We start from the raw sequence: 17,956 nt of genomic DNA on the forward strand, positions 1-17,956 counted from the left end.
GTCTTAGCAGTGCGATGAACGAGTTAGCTACGCGGTATAGATTTTTTTTCTTACTAAGCAAATCATTTGAAGTGTTGCCGAGTTAGCTATGCGATATGTGCACAGTGTGTTTTTGATTTTCATACTAGACAAGTGATAGGCGAGATAGCTATGCGATATGTGCACAGTGTGTGTTTTTGATTTTTACACTAGGTAAATCGTTGAAGTTGTACTTTTGCTCTGAACACATCAAACAATGTTCTAATCACATGCTGTATCGAGTACAGTGTTCGATTCTAGTCTTGCTATGTTTCAATCTAATTTTCTTAGAACAAAGGTATCCCCTAACATGTTGTATCGGATCACATGTTAAGGTTAACGACATAGAGTGCAGTGTTCGATTCTAGTCTTGTTATGTTTCAATCTAAGTTTCTTAGAACAAAGGTATCCCCTAACATGTTGTACCGTGTTCGGTTCTGCTTGTTTAGTGATCTGAACACATCAATCAATGTTCTGATCACATGTTAAGGTTAACGACAACGAGTGCAGTGTTCAATTCTAGTCTTGTTATGTTTCAATCTGATCTTCTTAGAACAAAGGTATCCCCTAACATGTTGTATCGAGTACAGTGTTCGGTTCTAGTCTTGTTATGTTTCAATCTAATTTTCTTAGAACAAAGGTATCCCCTGACATGTTGTACAGTGTTCGGTTCTACTTGTTTAGTGATCTGAACACATCAATCAATGTTCTGATCACATGTTAAGGTTAACGACATCGAGTGCAGTGTTCGATTCTAGTCTTGTTATGTTTCAATCTAATTTTCTTAGAACAAAGGTATCCCCTGACATGTTGTACAGTGTTCGGTTCTACTTGTTTAGTGATCTGAACACGTCAATCAATGTTCTGATCACATGTTAAGGTTAACGACATCGAGTGCAGTGTTCAATTCTAGTCTTGTTATGTTTCAATCTGATCTTCTTAGAACAAAGATATCCCCTAACATGTTGTATTAAGTACAGCGTTCGATTCTACTTATGTAGTGTTCTGAACACATCAAACAATGTTTTAATTACATGTTGAAGTTAACGACATCGAGTACAGTGTTCGATTCTAGTCTTGATCACTTATTTTGTGTTCTGAACACATCAATCAATGTTCTGATCACATGTTGTATCGAGTACAGCGTTTGATTCTACTCTTCTTATGTTTCGCAAGTCTAAACCTGTACAATAATGTTATCGCTGCACACGCTTGCCTTCGCGATGCAGGTTTAAACTTGTTCGATATAAAGCTATGCCTTGACATAAGAGGCGGAGGTAGAGAAGGAAAAGGAGGAGAATGATAAGGTCTTAACAACCTATGTATAGTCGTCATTGTTTAAAGATGACACCTGTCAAAAGAATTTTTCAAATTATCCACCACCACATTTCAGCTAAAGAGGGTAGCAGGGTGCTCTGTTGATTAAGCACATAGAATTTCAATTTGCTCTCCACCGCATGCATAACAGCAACCGTTATCTTGCGCAGTAGCCTCTAAGCTAGCTTTCTTCATTAGAGTAGCCGCCATCTTGTGCTAGCACCCCCTAGGCTGTCTCATAAGGAGCTATGTATAGCCGCCATCTTGCACAAGCATCCTTAGGGGGGGCGTCTCTAGCCATCTTGTGCAAGGATCCTTAAGCCGCCTCATAAGAGCAACCGCCATCTTGCGCAAGCATCCCAAGGGCGTCTCATAAGAAACTATGTATAGCGATCATCTTGCATAAGCACCTTTAAGGAGTCATGTATAGCCAGCATCTTGTGCAATTAGCGTCGAGAGATGGCTGCTGTAGAATTTTTCTTTTTAAATTATCCGCCACCATTTTTCAACTAAAGAGTGTAGCACTGAGGTTTGCGATGTAAGATGGCGGATGACAGCTGACAAAAAAGCGCGTGAGTTTGTTTACTAAACAAGAGCACGTGGAATTTGCCGCCACCACAGTTCAAAGGTATCTAGCTAAAGATGGCAGCACGGTGCTCTCTTGATTAAAGATGGTGGATGATAGCTAACAGAACTTTTCAAATTACCCGCTACTACATGTCATAAAGAGGGCAGCACGGTGCTCTGTGGATTAAAGATGGCGGATGACAGCTGACGAAATTGCCCGCATGATAGCAGCACAGTGCTCTATTGATTAAAGATGGTGGATGACAGCTGTCATAAAGCACGTGGATTTGTTTCCAAACAAGAGCACATAGAATTTTTCAAATTGCCGCCACCACATTTCAAAGGCATCTAGCTAAAAAGTGCAGCACTGAGGTTTGTGATGCAAGATGGCGGATGACAGCTGTCAGAAAAAAAGCACGTGAGTTTGTAGAGCACGTTGAATTTCTCGCCACCACAAAGAGGGCAGCACTGTGCTCAAAGATGGCTGCTGTCAAAAAGCATTTTTCAAATTATCCGCCACCACATTTCAAAGGTAAGTAGCTAAAGAGGGCAGCACTGTGCTCTATAGATTAAAGATGGCGGATGACAGCTGCACGTGGATTTGTTTATCTCGCGCTAGTGAGGTTAAGTTGGTAGCACTAAGGTTTAGGCCCGTTAAGATGGCAGCACTGCGGATGACAGGTGACGAATTTGCAGCTACTGCGATAAAGAGGGCAGCACAGTGCTCTGTGGTTTAAAGATGGCGGATGACAGCTGTCAAAAAAGCACGTGGCTTTGTTTACTACGCGCTAGTTAGGTTAAGTTGGTACTACTGAGGTTTAGGCCCGTCGAGATGGCAGTACTGAGGTTAGCGATGCGTTGTTGTCTGTCAAAAAGCACGTGGCTGTCAAAAAACACGTGGATTTGTTTATCTCGCGCTAGTTAGGTTACGTTGGCACTACTGAGGTTTAGGCCCGTCAAGATGGCAGTACTGAGGTTAGCGATGCGTTGTTGTCTGTCAAAAAACACGTGGCTTTGTTTACCTCGCGCTAGTTAGGTTAAGTTGGTACCACTGAGATTTAGGCCCGTCAGGATGGCAGCAGTGAGGTTAGCGATGCGTTGTTGTCGATGACAGCTGTCAAAAAGCACGTGGCTTTGTTTACAAATTCAAATTTTCCGCGGGTGGTGGAGGAGACCTCTGGGAGGCCTCTGGCTGTGGTGGTGGTGGAGGAGGCCTCTGGCTCTGGTGGTGGTGGAGGAGGCATCTGGGGGGCCTCTGGCTGTGGTGGTGGTGGGGGTGGCCTCTGGGAGGCCTCTGGCTGTGTTGGTGGTGGAGGTGGCCTCTGGGAGCCGGAGGAGGTGGTGGCGCCCGAACCATCCAATTATACTACTAACGTTAAATGTAAGATTTAGTTGAAATTTTCATCCGGGAATAACGTGTGTGTTATTAGATACTGTAAATTTGTTTAATTGAGAACATAATGTGCATTTGAGACCACGAACTTAGAGTATAATGAGCAAGGTTGGTTGGTTATCGCAAAGGTTACTTCAAGAAATCGTGTGTGTTAAAGTAATGTACCTTTACTATTGGTACTGTTTGAAAACGTTCTATCGCTTGCTCCCCAGTGATGTTATATTATTGGTCGAGCAGGGCTCGACTTTCGGGGGGAGGAAGATGTTACAAGTGAATTATGTAATGCGAGTGGATTGTATTTTTTTTTGAAGTCTTTGTTTGTAAAATGCAATATGATGTTTTATTTTTATTGACCTAACCTGTACTGTATAATGTTGTAACATAGGCATTTGTAAATAGTAGAATTCTGTCTATAGTTCCTGGAAAGATCTAGAGAGTTACATAACTTTTGTACAGAGTGTGTTACTTTGTTGGTATGTGTTCTAGAAAGCGTGTTCTTTCTATTCTGGAAAAAATACGACTTTCGCGATCATGCGTATTCTAGAATGTTAGTCAAAGTTCTCGATCGAAAGTAAGGTTGTGATTGGTGAGTCTAGGTGGCGATAGGGAACACGTGCACGCTGATTGGTTACCTCCAAGGCGAGTAATTCCTATATATACTGAGCGAGGCAGTGTTCGAATGAATTCGGTATCCTGATATCTGTCGGTCTTGGTCTACCCGTCTGCGAGCAGCCTATCTGGTTGACGTCCCCCGGTTTTCGGGATGGCACTCTCCTTGGGTAAGCACTCTTGAATTCCGTTCCTGCTAAAATTTCCGTAATGTTCCGATTTGCTTTTCATACAGGAGTCTGCCCTAACCTCGCCTAGATTCACCAAATTAGCTACTTATGACGCCTTAGTTTTTCAGCTAGACTTACCTGTTCGTATCCGAGGCATTCCCGTTTTGTTTCACTAAAATATGTATATTGTAGTTTAATAGTATTTCCCTTGGGGTTTGCCTCTGATAGTTCTGTATCACTTAGGTACGCTATATTTTGGATAACCCGTAAATTGCATTGTACTACTGCATTGGTAACTAGATGTACAGTTCATTTGTAATTTGAATTTACACTGCTACGAATAACCTATGTATATCACTGAACTTATAGCTCATAACTTGGAATGTATATGTAGAATTATCTTGTAAATAATATTTTAAAAACTAAGGATCACGGTGATTCATTTCGGAATCCGCTATCTAAGCCATGTCCATGCCTTTGGTAGGTTCCCAGCCCTTCCATCTTCCCGTTTTGTCGTTCACTAGTTGGCCCTACTGATAGTTACGTACTTGTTTTGTTGGAGATACGCGTAAAGGCTAGTTACTGTTTTTCCAAGTGTGTAGTGTTTTCTTATATTGTGTATTGTACTCTTACCTTCCCCTTTTAACTGTGTTTGTGTCTTGTTTGGTGTTACCACTGTAGTAGAGGTAACACTTTTGTCAGTGATAGTCGTGAGTTTGGAAAACAGAGGTTAGTTTTGTCGTGTGAGTCGAGATGAGATTTGTGAATCAGGTGTTGGAGACCTGTCAATGAAGCCGGGACTTGTGGAAGCCCGAGGAAAATATTGTATAATGTTTGGGGATGGAAGTAGAAGTAGGGAATCCATGCCGGTATTAATTTGCGACGTGTACAATTAGTGTGGGCATTTTGAAGTATAATCTATGTGCATTTTGTTGGTTAGAATATCGTATTTGTGTAATTATGTCGGCAGAGTTTAAAGGTTGCATTCTGAGAGGCCAGTCAGGTAGAACGAACAGATGTCTCATATCACTGCCAAGCGAGGGTTGGGGCGAAATGCCGTCAGCTGATAGGGGTTCGCCGCTCGAATAACAGAACATGCAGAGTGTGTTACTCATTGAATTGAGATTGCATTTCTCTGCAGATGATAACGTTAAATGTAAGATTTAGTTGAAATTTTCATCCGGGAATAACGTGTGTGTTATTAGATACTGTAAATGTGTTTAATTGAGAACATAATGTGCATTTGAGACCACGAACGTAGAGTATAATGAGCAAGGTTAGCCAAATTCAAGGTTGTCCACAATATAGAGCGGTGGTAGTGATGATTGTTTTGTCTGTGAGGGGTGTGCAAACTTTATAAAATGTTATGACGAGATATGACATCGTAATTATATGGCGAGTTGCTTTTGGTTGTACGTAATTATTAGGGTTATCCAAGTGTTAATAATGGCTAGGGTTAGATTAGATTTAAAGTGTTAGGTCATGAAACAAGATATGAAACTGGGTATGAATGATGTAATAGTACTTTTCCAGCTATCGGAATCAACAGATAAACATCACATGATTAAAAACATTTAAAAAATTACTTCACATTGTGTAGGAATTTGTGAAGAAATCATCCGTCCGTGGAAATAAAATGTGTTGTTCTTTAGGATTTCATTAAATCATTTAAATTAATTTAATTATTAAATTCAGTGAAAACCACATTTTGAAATAACTTTAAATCAAGCGAATAACTTGGAGATGCATTCTGGAAATCGTAGTTTATTTTCTGGGGTATATGTAAATGTTAACGTAACGATTAAGGCGACATATCCGAAGGTAATGGATTTTACTGCCACGAAGTATAGTGAGCATTGTTGCTGTTCCATGATTTGACTTTGTTTGATTGAGCAGAAATGTGCTGGAGATAGTAAAGTGGAAACTTTGGTCAACAACCAATGTAACTTAATTGTGTTTAGCCTTCAGCTTAGAAAATTGGATGGTCAGGGGGTCATCAACCTCAGTGACTTAGAGTAAGGCCATATGCCACCGTAGAATCATTTTCCTTGCGGTCATCATCCACAATGACTTTAAAGTAACTTAGAAGTTTAGATGTCGGTCCATGACATAGTCGCAGGTCACCTTGATTCAATTAAGGGTCCATGCCGTATAACCACTGTGTGGCACACACCGATTGGACTGCCTTAATTATACCCAGAGTCCAGAGTTCGTGTTACGAGGTCCGGACCATAAAAAATCACTATGATGGTACATGTAGTCTCACATGGAAGCCGAATTTAAGGATTTCCAGACTTTCCTTTCCTTAATTAATAATTGAGACAATGGTTTCTAGTAAGAATGCCCATCGGGCTGTTACGTCAAAGGCTCACACCAGTGTTCTGACCTTCTATGTAAAAATGATTGTCCAGTGGACACGATTGAGTTAAATGATACCGTTGATAACTCAGGAATACTTCAGGAATTACTTGAATAAATAGAAACATTTTTTTTAAAACAAACCTTGCATCTGAGTAGATAGATTAGAATTACTGAACCCTACCTTTACCTCAGCAAGTGACGAAGAACTCGATACGACCCAAGAGACAGATCTCATGAACTTTTGCTGATAGGTAAGAAAGGTAGGTATCCTTCAGTATGGACCAAAGGGTTCAATACATACAATTATAGTTCCATATGGAACAATAATTGAACTGATTACTTATTAAAATGGTTATTTGTAGGGTATTACGTGATGGAGAAGGTCTTATTCTTGCAATGGTAAGTTCAAAAAATAAATTAAAAACCTAATAGGCATATGTAATTTATTATAGTTCAGTGTATATTCTAGTGATAGCTTAATACAGTGAAAATTTCAAATGAATTGCATCATTAGATTTCCTATTATGGCTGTCATGCAAAAAAGGCATAACTGTTAAATATTTCATAATATTTATGTACATGTATGCCATAACATTTTTCATTTATTTCAGTTATTTATCTATACAAACAAAAAATTTCATGTCTCTAATTCAATAATATATTATGGTTGCACTGATTCATTGAATAAAAGCTTGCATTTCTGATTACACCCCCCCCCCTTAAACACAGTGCGTGAGATACAAGAAGCGAAGAAGATGTCCTTAGTTCCTTTTCCTGGTACGAGGTTGAGGATGAGGTGTGATGGAATGGTTTTACGGCTGGATGCCCTTACTAACGACAACCACGGTTGAGGAGTTCATGAAGATGAAATGAATGAAGGTGAAAGAAATCGACTGTGGCCTACAAATAGGATCTGTACCAGCATTTGCAGAGAGTGAAAATTGGAAAGAGAATCATTCACAGGACAGCCGACAGTAGAGTTCGAACCCACTCGTCTTCGAATGTAGAGCTTGGCTCTATAACCGTAGCGCGTTAACATGCACGGCCACCCTACTCAGTTAAACACTGTTTTCGTATAGTAGACCATCGAAGTAGCGAGTTTTCTTTTAGTTTATCCCTTTCTCTGTACCATTGAAATATTGTGATGATAAGACCCTTTAAGAGCATAGTTTAATTATTATTAATACTTTCTAAACATTATAATATCGTATTGATGTATGGTTGCATTTAAAACATAAATACAGTACATTCTTCAAAATACAAACCTACATTTTCATTATAGACTGTTATGCCTTTCAGCGCTCAGTCTGCAAGTCCCTGTGAATTTACTAAACGCCGCCACTATTCTCAACTTGTAACTAGCTCTGTGCCCTCGTTTAGTTCTATATCAGGGGTTCCCAATTGGTAAGGGCTCGAGGGCCTTTTTGGATACCTTAGTCATGTTCGCGGGCGCACTTGAATAGGCCAATTTTCGTAAAATTGTGCAAATAGTACGGAAGCACCATTATGAAATAATATGCATAGTTCAACTGAAAGGAGGGTTTGATCATTTTAATTGCTTAAAACATTATTTTAAAATTGCATAAAAAAGTGAAGTTCGGAGCCGGGCTGAGTGGCCGAGACGGTTGATGAACTGGCCTTCTGATCCCAGTTTTGCAGGTTCGATTCTGGCTCAGTCCGGTGGTATTTGAAGGTGCCCAAATACGTCAGCCTCATTTCTGTAGATTTACTGACACGTAAAAGAATTCCTGTGGGACAAAATTTCGACACCTCGGCGTCTCCGAAAACCATCAAAAGTAGTCAGTGGGACAAAAAAGGAATAACATTATTACTAGAAATTTTTATTTTAAGTGCTTTAAAATAAAAAATAATCTGTTGAGAACAAGTGAATACTTGGAAAGAGGAACTAGTATTAAAGAATAATTAGTTCTGACTTGGGTCTATAAAGTGTATAAAAATTAATACGTTTTTGAACGAGCTTATAAATATTTTTGTGACTTTTCTTCACATTATTTCTTACAGTGCTCTCGCGGGCCGCAAAAGTGGCTTCGCGGGCCACATGCGGCCTGCGGGCCGCCATTAGGAAACCCCTGTTCTATATCTATTAAATCTTTAAAGAAACTGAGTCTAACCATCGACGTCTTGGTCTCCCTCTAGTTCTCTTACCCTCCATGATCAAGTCCATTATTCTCCTAGGTAACCTTTCCTCATCCATTCGCCGCACATGACCCCACCACTGAAGCCGGTTTATGCGTACAGCTTCATCAATCGTGTTCGTTCGTTCCTAACTTAGCCTTTATCTCCTCATTCCGAGTACTCTCCTTCTATCGTTCCCACCTACTCGTACCAGCGATCATTCTCCCTACATTCATGTCTGCTACGTCTAACTTATGAATAAGATATCCTCAGTCCACCCAAACAGCTTTCACTTCCGTAAAGCGAAGTTGGTGTGGAAACAGACTGCTGTAGATATAATTTCGTCCGGGAGATGACTTTTTCCTTACCTAATATTGTTGATCGCAGCTGAGAACTTACTGTATTAGCTTTGCTGTACCTTAATTCAGTCTCACAATACTAGCATCCTGGAAGAATATTTTAAATGGTCTATCTGCTCCAGCTTTGTATTCGCAACTTGACATTCAATTCTCTTAGGTTTTTTACCTAATGACATCACTCCAGTCTTGAAAATACTCATTGCACCTATTTTCAAGGTTATTGATATCAATTCGCATTTTGTTCTCGTTGCTGGGAGTCAATACGAATTTTCTCCATAATTTGGAAACACAGTGAACTTTCTCCAAAATGTATTTCCTTATGCTTCTTCGGAAAATGAACAAAATCTTTTTTCAATATCTTACAAATATTTTCAAAATGTTGCTTTAATGTTAATTCACCAGTTTCATTCAATAGTTTTGAGACAAGTAAAATCAGATTTATGCCCACCTCTGTGGTGTAGTGGTTAGTGTGATTAGCTGCCACCTTCGGAGGTCCGGGTTCGAATCCCAGCTCTGCCACGAAATTTGAAAAGTGGTATGAGGGCTGGAACGGGGTCCACTCAGCCTCGGGAGGTCAACTGAGTAGAGGTGGGTTCGATTTCCATCTGAGCCATCCTGGAAGTGGTTTTCCGTGGTTTCCCACCTCTCCTCCAGGTAAATGCCGAGATGGTACCTAACTTAAGGCCACGGCCGCTTCCTTTCCTCTTCCTTGTCTATCCCTTCCAATCATACCACCCCCCACCTAGGCCCCTATTCAGCATAGCAGGTGAGGCCGCCTAGGCAAGGTACTGGTCATCGTCCCCAGTTGTATCCCCGACCCAATGTCTCACGCTCCAGGACACTGCCCTTGAGGCGGTAGAGGTGGGATCCCTCGCTGAGTCCGAGGGAAAAGCCAACCCTGGAGGGTAAGCAGATTAAGAAAGAAAGAAAGAAAGAAAGAAAGAAAGAAAGAAAGAAAAGGAAAGAAAGAAAGAAAGAAAGAAAGAAAATCAGATTTATGCCTCTCCTGAAAAATCCGATTTTACGAGAAAGTGCAGTTTGATTCTATGCAACTTAATTGTAATCTCGTTAAGTGGCTTTGCATAGAAACAGGAAGTGAGTCACTTATCGGGATCACACAAGCCCAGATCATTCATGGGAACAGTAATACTGTACATAATTAAATCCTTCATTGGATGCAATTGATACAGTAGTTATCGTCTTTACTGTTGGTATTACCCGTCGAGAATCCATCATTTTTGACATCGATCTCCATTGCTTCATAATCAGTGCTTTACTAGAGAAATGAGTGATCTGTCAACATGATCCATCATTCAGAAGACAGGTCCACCTATCCTGATGGCCTTATAAACCATCACTGCTGATTAGCCGGGCCAGTGAACCTGTCGTTGCCACTAGAACTACAAGGAGGGATTATACTTAGCAAGGTAAGAGCTCAGCTGTCAATGAATCTCATTGACATAGATTTTATATCGATTTCTATGACCATCTCCCCCAATCCCCTCCACGATTGCGTTTGAGCCCTGATGGACCTCGACATATCAAGTGACCGCTGCTCATCCCTAAGACGTACACATCACGAGGCGACACGTGGTCAGCGAGACGAATCCTGTCGGCCGTTATTTCTGGCTTTCTGAACTGGGTCCACTTTCACAGTCAGACAGTTCCTCCATTGCTATCACGAAGGCAGAGTGGACTCCGGAAGTGAATTGAACCCGAGGCCACCGGGTAAGAAATAGGCTAGCCTCGTCTAGAACGCGAGACCCACAAGTTTTATGAAGACTACCGGGCTGATTAGCTCTAATTCGATCCTGGTTCAGTCCGGTGGAATTTGAAGGTGTTCAAATACATCAGCCTCGTGTCCGTAAATTTACCGGCACATTTTATGAAGACTGGTATAATAATAATAATAATAATAATAATAATAATAATAATAATAATAATAATAACTGAGCTACATACCTGAATAATTAGCATAGTGGTCACCGGTTCAGAGGCCCCTGAGTTCGATGTCCGACCTGGACAGGAATTTTAATTGCATATGATTAAATCCTCTGTCTCGGGAACGGAATGTTTGTGATCGCATTAAAACACTTCTCTTTGCCGGGCTGAGTAGCTCGGACAGTAGACCGCTGGCCTTCTGATCCCAACTTGGCAGGTTCAATCCTGACCCAGTCCAGTGGTATTTGAAGGTGCTCAAATACGTCAGCCTCTTGTCGGTAGATTTACTGCCACGTTGAAGAACTCCTGCGGGACAACATTCGCGCACCTTAGAGTCTCCGAAAACCGTAAAAGAAGTTAGTAGGACATAAAATCAATAGCTTTATTATTATTATTATTATTATTATTATTATTATTATTATTATTATTATCTCCATCTATATAGAACACATCACACTACCAACCACCACATAAATGCGCAATTCCGAATACTTCCCTCCACGCAGGATTTGCGTTGTGAAGGGCATCCGACTCTAAAAGTTTCCATCCCAACAAAATTGGGGGGGAAAACCAGGAAGAGGGAGAAGTAAATTACGGTAACGAAATACGAACCCACCAGGTGTAGCTGACGTGCATTTATTTATTTATTTATTTATTTATTTATTTATTTATTTATTTATTTATTTATTTATTTATTTATTTATTTATTTATTTATTTATTTATTTATTTATTTAGCGTATTACGTTTAGTGCCAGGAGTGCCTGAGGACATGTTCGCCTTGCCTGGTGAAGGTCTTTCCGTTTGACTGCGATGGGTGTGAAATTGTGGGGATGATGATGATGATGATGATGATGATGATAGATCTTACGGCGACGATGGGATCGGAAAAGGCTAGGAGTGGGAAGGAAGCGGGCGTGCCTTAATTAAGGTACAGCCCCAGCAGTTCCCTGCTGAAAAAGTGGGAAACCACGGAAAACCATCATCACGGCTGCCGATAGTGGGGTTCGAACCCACTATCTCCCAAACTAATAGCTACGTGACCCAAATCACGCGGCCACTTTCTCGGTGATCATCATCATGATTATGATTATTATGACGTAGGGATAGGCTGAAATCCGGTATAGGCACTTAGCCTACCCATGTCAAATAAGATCAAGAGGGTGCTCAAGGCTTGACGTCTCCAACTGACGGACGAATCACTGTCAACAGCGTCATATGCCCTCAGTCCATAGGAACACTGCGAAGAGGTTTGGAATTGAATTCAGGCTTTTAGCACGCATTCTAGTGATTGGAAATTGCTTACCACCACCTCTCTTATCTTGCTGTCCGACATTCTGACAGTGAAATGCTGTTTCCACTAACGGGACTCGAACCGGCTAACCATGGTGTCATGGCGTAATGGCTTGACGCCTTAACAATCATGGCCCACCAAGTGGGCTTTTAATAATAATAATAATAATAATAATAATAATAATAATAATAATTGTACCGGGCCGTATACCTCCACGCCGCGAATTCAAATATTGCGCCAGTTTAAACTCCTCTACAGGAGAAGTTTGGAACCTTGAAAACTGAACTAATTCTACTATTTCTTAAAAGATGTCACTACTGTAAATTTGGTAATCTTGTAGTGTTCTGAACTGTGTCTATTTTGATTTGTGTTTGTTTATCCCGTATCAAGAAGTGTGGACATTCTCTTCTAGATGGCACTACTTAAGAACTATAATTGTGCACCCTAGTGCGAAGTGAAGGAACTGTTTTTTTGAAGAAATTTGGTATTCATAAGTTTGTTCTTTGTTAAATTTATTTCAGTCATTTTTTCGGTTGGCAGTATAACCCTTCTCTTTCCGCTTGTTTTGAATTTAGCCAATCCCGAATTTCTCTAATTAATTTTTGACCAATAACGTATGTCTTCTCCGATATGGAGATGTTGCTTTAAGCTATCCAATAAAGTTAAGGGTTGGTGTGGGTACTCATTCTTGAAAGGTCTCGAATGTTCCACGAGGGTATTTAAACTGCTGATTTTCTTGTCTCGGTGCCACTTCATCGACATCTTGCTTAGTGTGTGATTATGTAGCAGGGAGCAGGAAGCGCCTCTTTCTTCGGGCAGCAGTTCATCCACAAGGTAATGGCCGTTTAATAACTTTATTTCTTGCTATCTCAGCAGTTTAACCGTCGGGGCAGGTTCGAAGCTTTTCTCATGTAACCTATCTTTAAAATGTAATAGACATTTGGTAAAAATTCCGTCTCTTTAATTACAAATTGGAATAGAGAGTGCTTAACCCTCTCGAGCTCCCACTCATATTGTTTTGAGGTGACTACGTTTTCATAACCGTTTTTCTTCTCTTCGTGATGTAATAAAGTTTTCTTATCGTGTCACCTCCTTAGTATGGGATTAGCCCTTGCGTAAGCGGTCTAGTGCCAAGTAGGTTTTTAAAAGTGTATTAGGAGTGCAAGCTTCGCCTCCATTCTATTTTTTATTATGGACCAGTAATTTAACCTGATGTTTTATTTTCCTCATGTAAAGGCCCTGTAGGTTGGGTATCAAATACCCCTGTTTCTTGATGTGCCTTAAGGGCAGACAGAAATGAAGTTTGTTGTAGCCTTGGATAGGCTTGTAAAATTGAGAGCGGGTCTGCTCTTTCCCTCTTCACGTTGTAATTAGGAGCAAGTGCTCCTTGTACTTAGGGGTTTTCTGCCCTTTAACTATTGTGGTGGTGAGCTGAGAGCTCAGAAATTAATCTTGGGGCTCGAAGCCTGTCAGCAACCTGTCTAAAATGTCTAGTAAAGTTAGCCAGTTGTTATCTGGATCTGCTATTCCAAAAACCGACCAGCCTATGGTAGTAAATATCGTAAGTGTGGAGGACCCCTCTAAGGAGGAAGGAGGTAGTACTGCGGAGGCTACCCAACGAACATCTGCCCCATTAGAAACTATGTCCGATCGTCGCACGTCCATTCCACCTTTCGTGTTAAATAATCCTCCTTCTGAATCTGCTTCTCCGCCACTTCGGCCCCTTCCTACTACGTCCCCGGGTTTCAGCAGTTTGCCCCATCCTTTAGCAATGTTGCTCAGAGGTATTTCTAAGTTTTCTGTTAACTCTACCAGTGACGTAATTTCATTCTTAAGGTTTTTAGTTGAGTTTCAGGATCATCCACAAAACTCCGTAATAATAATAATAATAATAATAATAATAATAATAATAATAATAATAATAATAATAATAATAATAATAACAAATTTCCCTGGAAGAAATCTAATATAACTTCATCGATTGCAAATATTAAACATATTCAAGCTCTTTAGACCTTCCCAATCGTGAAATTACCAGTGTTTCGCCCCAACGTGGCAGTGGGCTCGTGAATTGGATTGCCACGCATTTCCAAGACGCTGCCGACTAGTGCATCGGTGACACTTCCCCTAGTGCGCCGTCGTAACATTGTCCTACATAAGAGGCAACATGGTAAAGTGAGTGTGCGACCACGCGGTTCTTAGCTGAATCTGGCATTGCTTCCACTTACTTGTGCCAGGCTCCTCACTTTCGTCTATCCGATCCGACCTCCCTTGGTCAACCCGACGATATTAGGTTTTCGAGGCCTTTCATGTTCCCGCCGTTCATGGCCTTTCCATTCTTTTACCGGTATTTTAAATTGTTTCATTCTTAAAAATGCCGGACCTCTTTCCTTTTTACTCTGATTAGTGTTAATAGAGGATGGTTGCCCAGTTGTACTTACTGTACATTTAAACAACGGTCATTACCACCAACGTTACTCATCTCTGATGTAGGGTGAATGAAACCACAGGCCATATACAGTGTTGTGGAAACGTGAAAAATATAATTCGATATCTCGCGCCGTTGTTATTTGATCAGCCTCTGAAGTTAGCCAATTGCATCATTTCGCGTTCGAATTCAGATGGGCTTTGCGAGGCTATGTTGCTAAATCTGCACTTGGTTTAAGACCGACTTGAGAGTACCAATCGATGAAACAAAACCTTTGCTAGGAGAGGGATTTGAATACATAGCTCAGAGAAGACAGGATCGCGCTATAGCAAGTACACTTCGGTGATACCAGATGAAATCCCCGGCTTTTTTTTAATTTAATGCTGATTTCTCGGCATGGCTCGCCAGCCCTGAAGATGGTTTTCCGTGCTTTCCAATTTTCACACGAGGCAAATGCTGGGGATGTACCTTGCCCGCTTCCTTCCCACTCCTAGGCTTTCCTAGCCGATCGTCGCCATAAGGCCTATCTATGTCGGTCCGACGTAAAGCAAATTTTAAAAAAAACTTTCAGGACCATAAGCCTCCCAGGAAATAAAAAGTGATAAAACTAAATTTTCCGTATAACTTTTGCTTATAAAAAAATCATAGTAATTTTCACTTTCCCAAAAACATCGGGTCATATGTAACCCTAATATCGGTAAGGGTAAAAAGTACAAGATTTTTCATTTTTTAGAATGCAATACAGGGTGTTTCTAAATTCCCATTACAGACTTTGAGGGCCGGCAGTGGGGACCAAGACGGTTAAATTTATCGTTGGAACTTGTGTCCGAAAACGTACCGTCTTCCCGCTAGCCGCTCAAAAACCACCACAACACACGTTCACAGCGCCCGCATTTTCGGCGCTCTGTCCAATTCCTGCTACTTGTCGTCTGGGTCCAATTACAGGTGGAGCTCGATGTGACGACCACCGACGTAAACACAGACACGGTACCTACGTATCATGTTTTTGTACATACGAACATTAATATCTGGTCCTCCAACATCCGCCGCAGCCATAACCCGCGCCATTAGATCTTCCTCGGATTCCACAGGGATCTCGTAAATCAAGTTTTCATGTGACCCTACAGTTAGTAGTCTATCGGTGTCAAGTCGGGTGAACGTGCGGGCCAAGTAATCGGGCCACCATGACCTATCCACTATTGCCGAGATCTTCGGCTCAAATGAACTACTGTACGTACAGCTTACTGCTGTACTGTAGTATGAATGAAGACCACAAACACAACAGCAGGTACGTCTCCGTGCGGATCACACACTCAACTGAATGACATGGAATGTCAGCAAACCTGTAGAGGTATGAGATATCACGTGATCGTTCACCGACGTACGTACTCTAGTCAGTGGAGCCGTCAGTGCGGGAGATTTGAACGTGTGCTGCGGTGGTTTTTACGGGTAGCGGGAAGACGGTACGTTTCCGGACCCAAGTTCCTATGCTAAACTTAACCGTCTTGGTCCCCACTGCAAGCCTCGAAGTCTATAATGGGAATATTGAAACACCTTGTATATGTATGTATGTATGTATGTTTAGTCCTCAGCCCGAAGGCTGGTTGGATCCTCAACAGCTCCACCATCAGCTGTCATAGATGGCCTAGGCATCACTGAAGAGGCGTACTAGGGAAATGAGGAGTGAGGTAGTTCCCCGTTGCTTTCCTCACTGAGCCAGAAGTTGCTATTACATATCAGTCTGCCAAGCCCACTGAAATGCATGCACCAACCGACCCTATGAGCAATATTTTCACACCATTCATAGCAGGGACTGGCTGCAGAAGGAATGGCATTACTAGCATCACTCATACCTCAGTCACTTTCATTTTGTCAAAGCCAAGGATAAAGCTGAGACAGATCAATGAAAGTAACAAGATTGCTCTAGCCCATACCAGAAGACATAGTGCACTGTAAACACTAGGTCCCGCCAGCAAGGGCAAACCTTGTATATATTACTGCATTTAATTTGTTGTTAAACACTTCAAAAACATTTTGTAGAGTATACAGAAACAGTTTTGGAAATTTGTGAAACAGAGAAAAATTCACAAAATATTTGTGCACGTAGAGTCAGTTACCATAGCATTCTCATATCTGTACTCATATAGAGAACTTTTGCATCCATCTCTTGGCACAGGCCAGAGTAAAGTGTAGCTTCCACCGAAGTCCCAGTCAATATCCATGGCTGTAACAGTATGGAAGCTGCTGGGGTATGGGTAGTGCTGAGTAATGACTTTCAGAGCACGACTAGTGCATCTGAGTGTTATGAAAGGTGCTGCTCACAGGGTCAGTTGTGCTGCAATAGTAGTTTCTGGCCCAGTGAGGAAAGCAATAGCAAACTACCTCACTCCTCATCTTGCCTAGTAAGCCTCATTTTGGTGCTGCCATTGGTTTTTGGGGTTTCCTTATAACCGCATAACCTTTGGTGGTGCTATTTGAGGATCCAACCAGCCTTTGGGCTGTTGACCTAACAGATAGACAGACATAGAGAAGGTTATGGAACTTCAGCTTGAAATTGACTAAAGATCATCTTCTCATTATCGTTGAAGTGAAGAGCAGCTCTAATTTCTTCAAATCGAGTCCTTGCCGTCACCAACAATATATAATGCACTTTGAGAACGGCATGAGTTGACCATTAATCTCTGATGTTAGGCATTGCTCCATTACAAAGTTAATCCCTAAGAAAACTTTCAATCCTTCTGCACTGCGTTTTATGATCTCGGTAACAGGCGAACTGTATTTTCAAAATCAGAAAAAGGGCAAAAATTACCCATATCAAAATTAATTATTATTTCACAGAATGGATAACTGGACTCTACGGCACAGACATGTGTGAACACTTTGTTCCAAATGAACCGATCTTCGTCATTATTCCGTTTCTCCTGGTGTACCTGAAGTGTGGTAGTGGACACGGGTCCCTTTGAGGTAGATGGGACATTGCCGTCAGGAATAGGAGGTTCAGATTCTACTTCTTCTCCATCCGCATCCCATTCCAGAAAACCCAGGTCTTCAGTATCAAGAGGCAGAGCACTTTCATAGCCACTTGAAACGGTGAAGTTATCCTGTTCAATCCCATCATCCTTTGTAATAAAATATATTTTCCTTCTGGACGGCATCTGCAATAAATTAAAAATAATCTACATAGTTACGAAGAAAACATTTTCAGTAAACTATTTTTTTGCAATTTTGGTTTATGTCGCTCAGACACAAACAGGTCTTATAGCGACGATGGGATAGGAAAGGGGTAGGAGTGGGAAGGAAGCGGCCGTGGCCTTAATTAAGGTACAACCCCACCATTTGCCTGGTGTGAAAATAGGAAAGCACGG

Source organism: Anabrus simplex, chromosome 5, assembly GCF_040414725.1.
Source record: "Anabrus simplex isolate iqAnaSimp1 chromosome 5, ASM4041472v1, whole genome shotgun sequence".
NCBI lineage: Eukaryota > Metazoa > Arthropoda > Insecta > Orthoptera > Tettigoniidae > Anabrus > Anabrus simplex.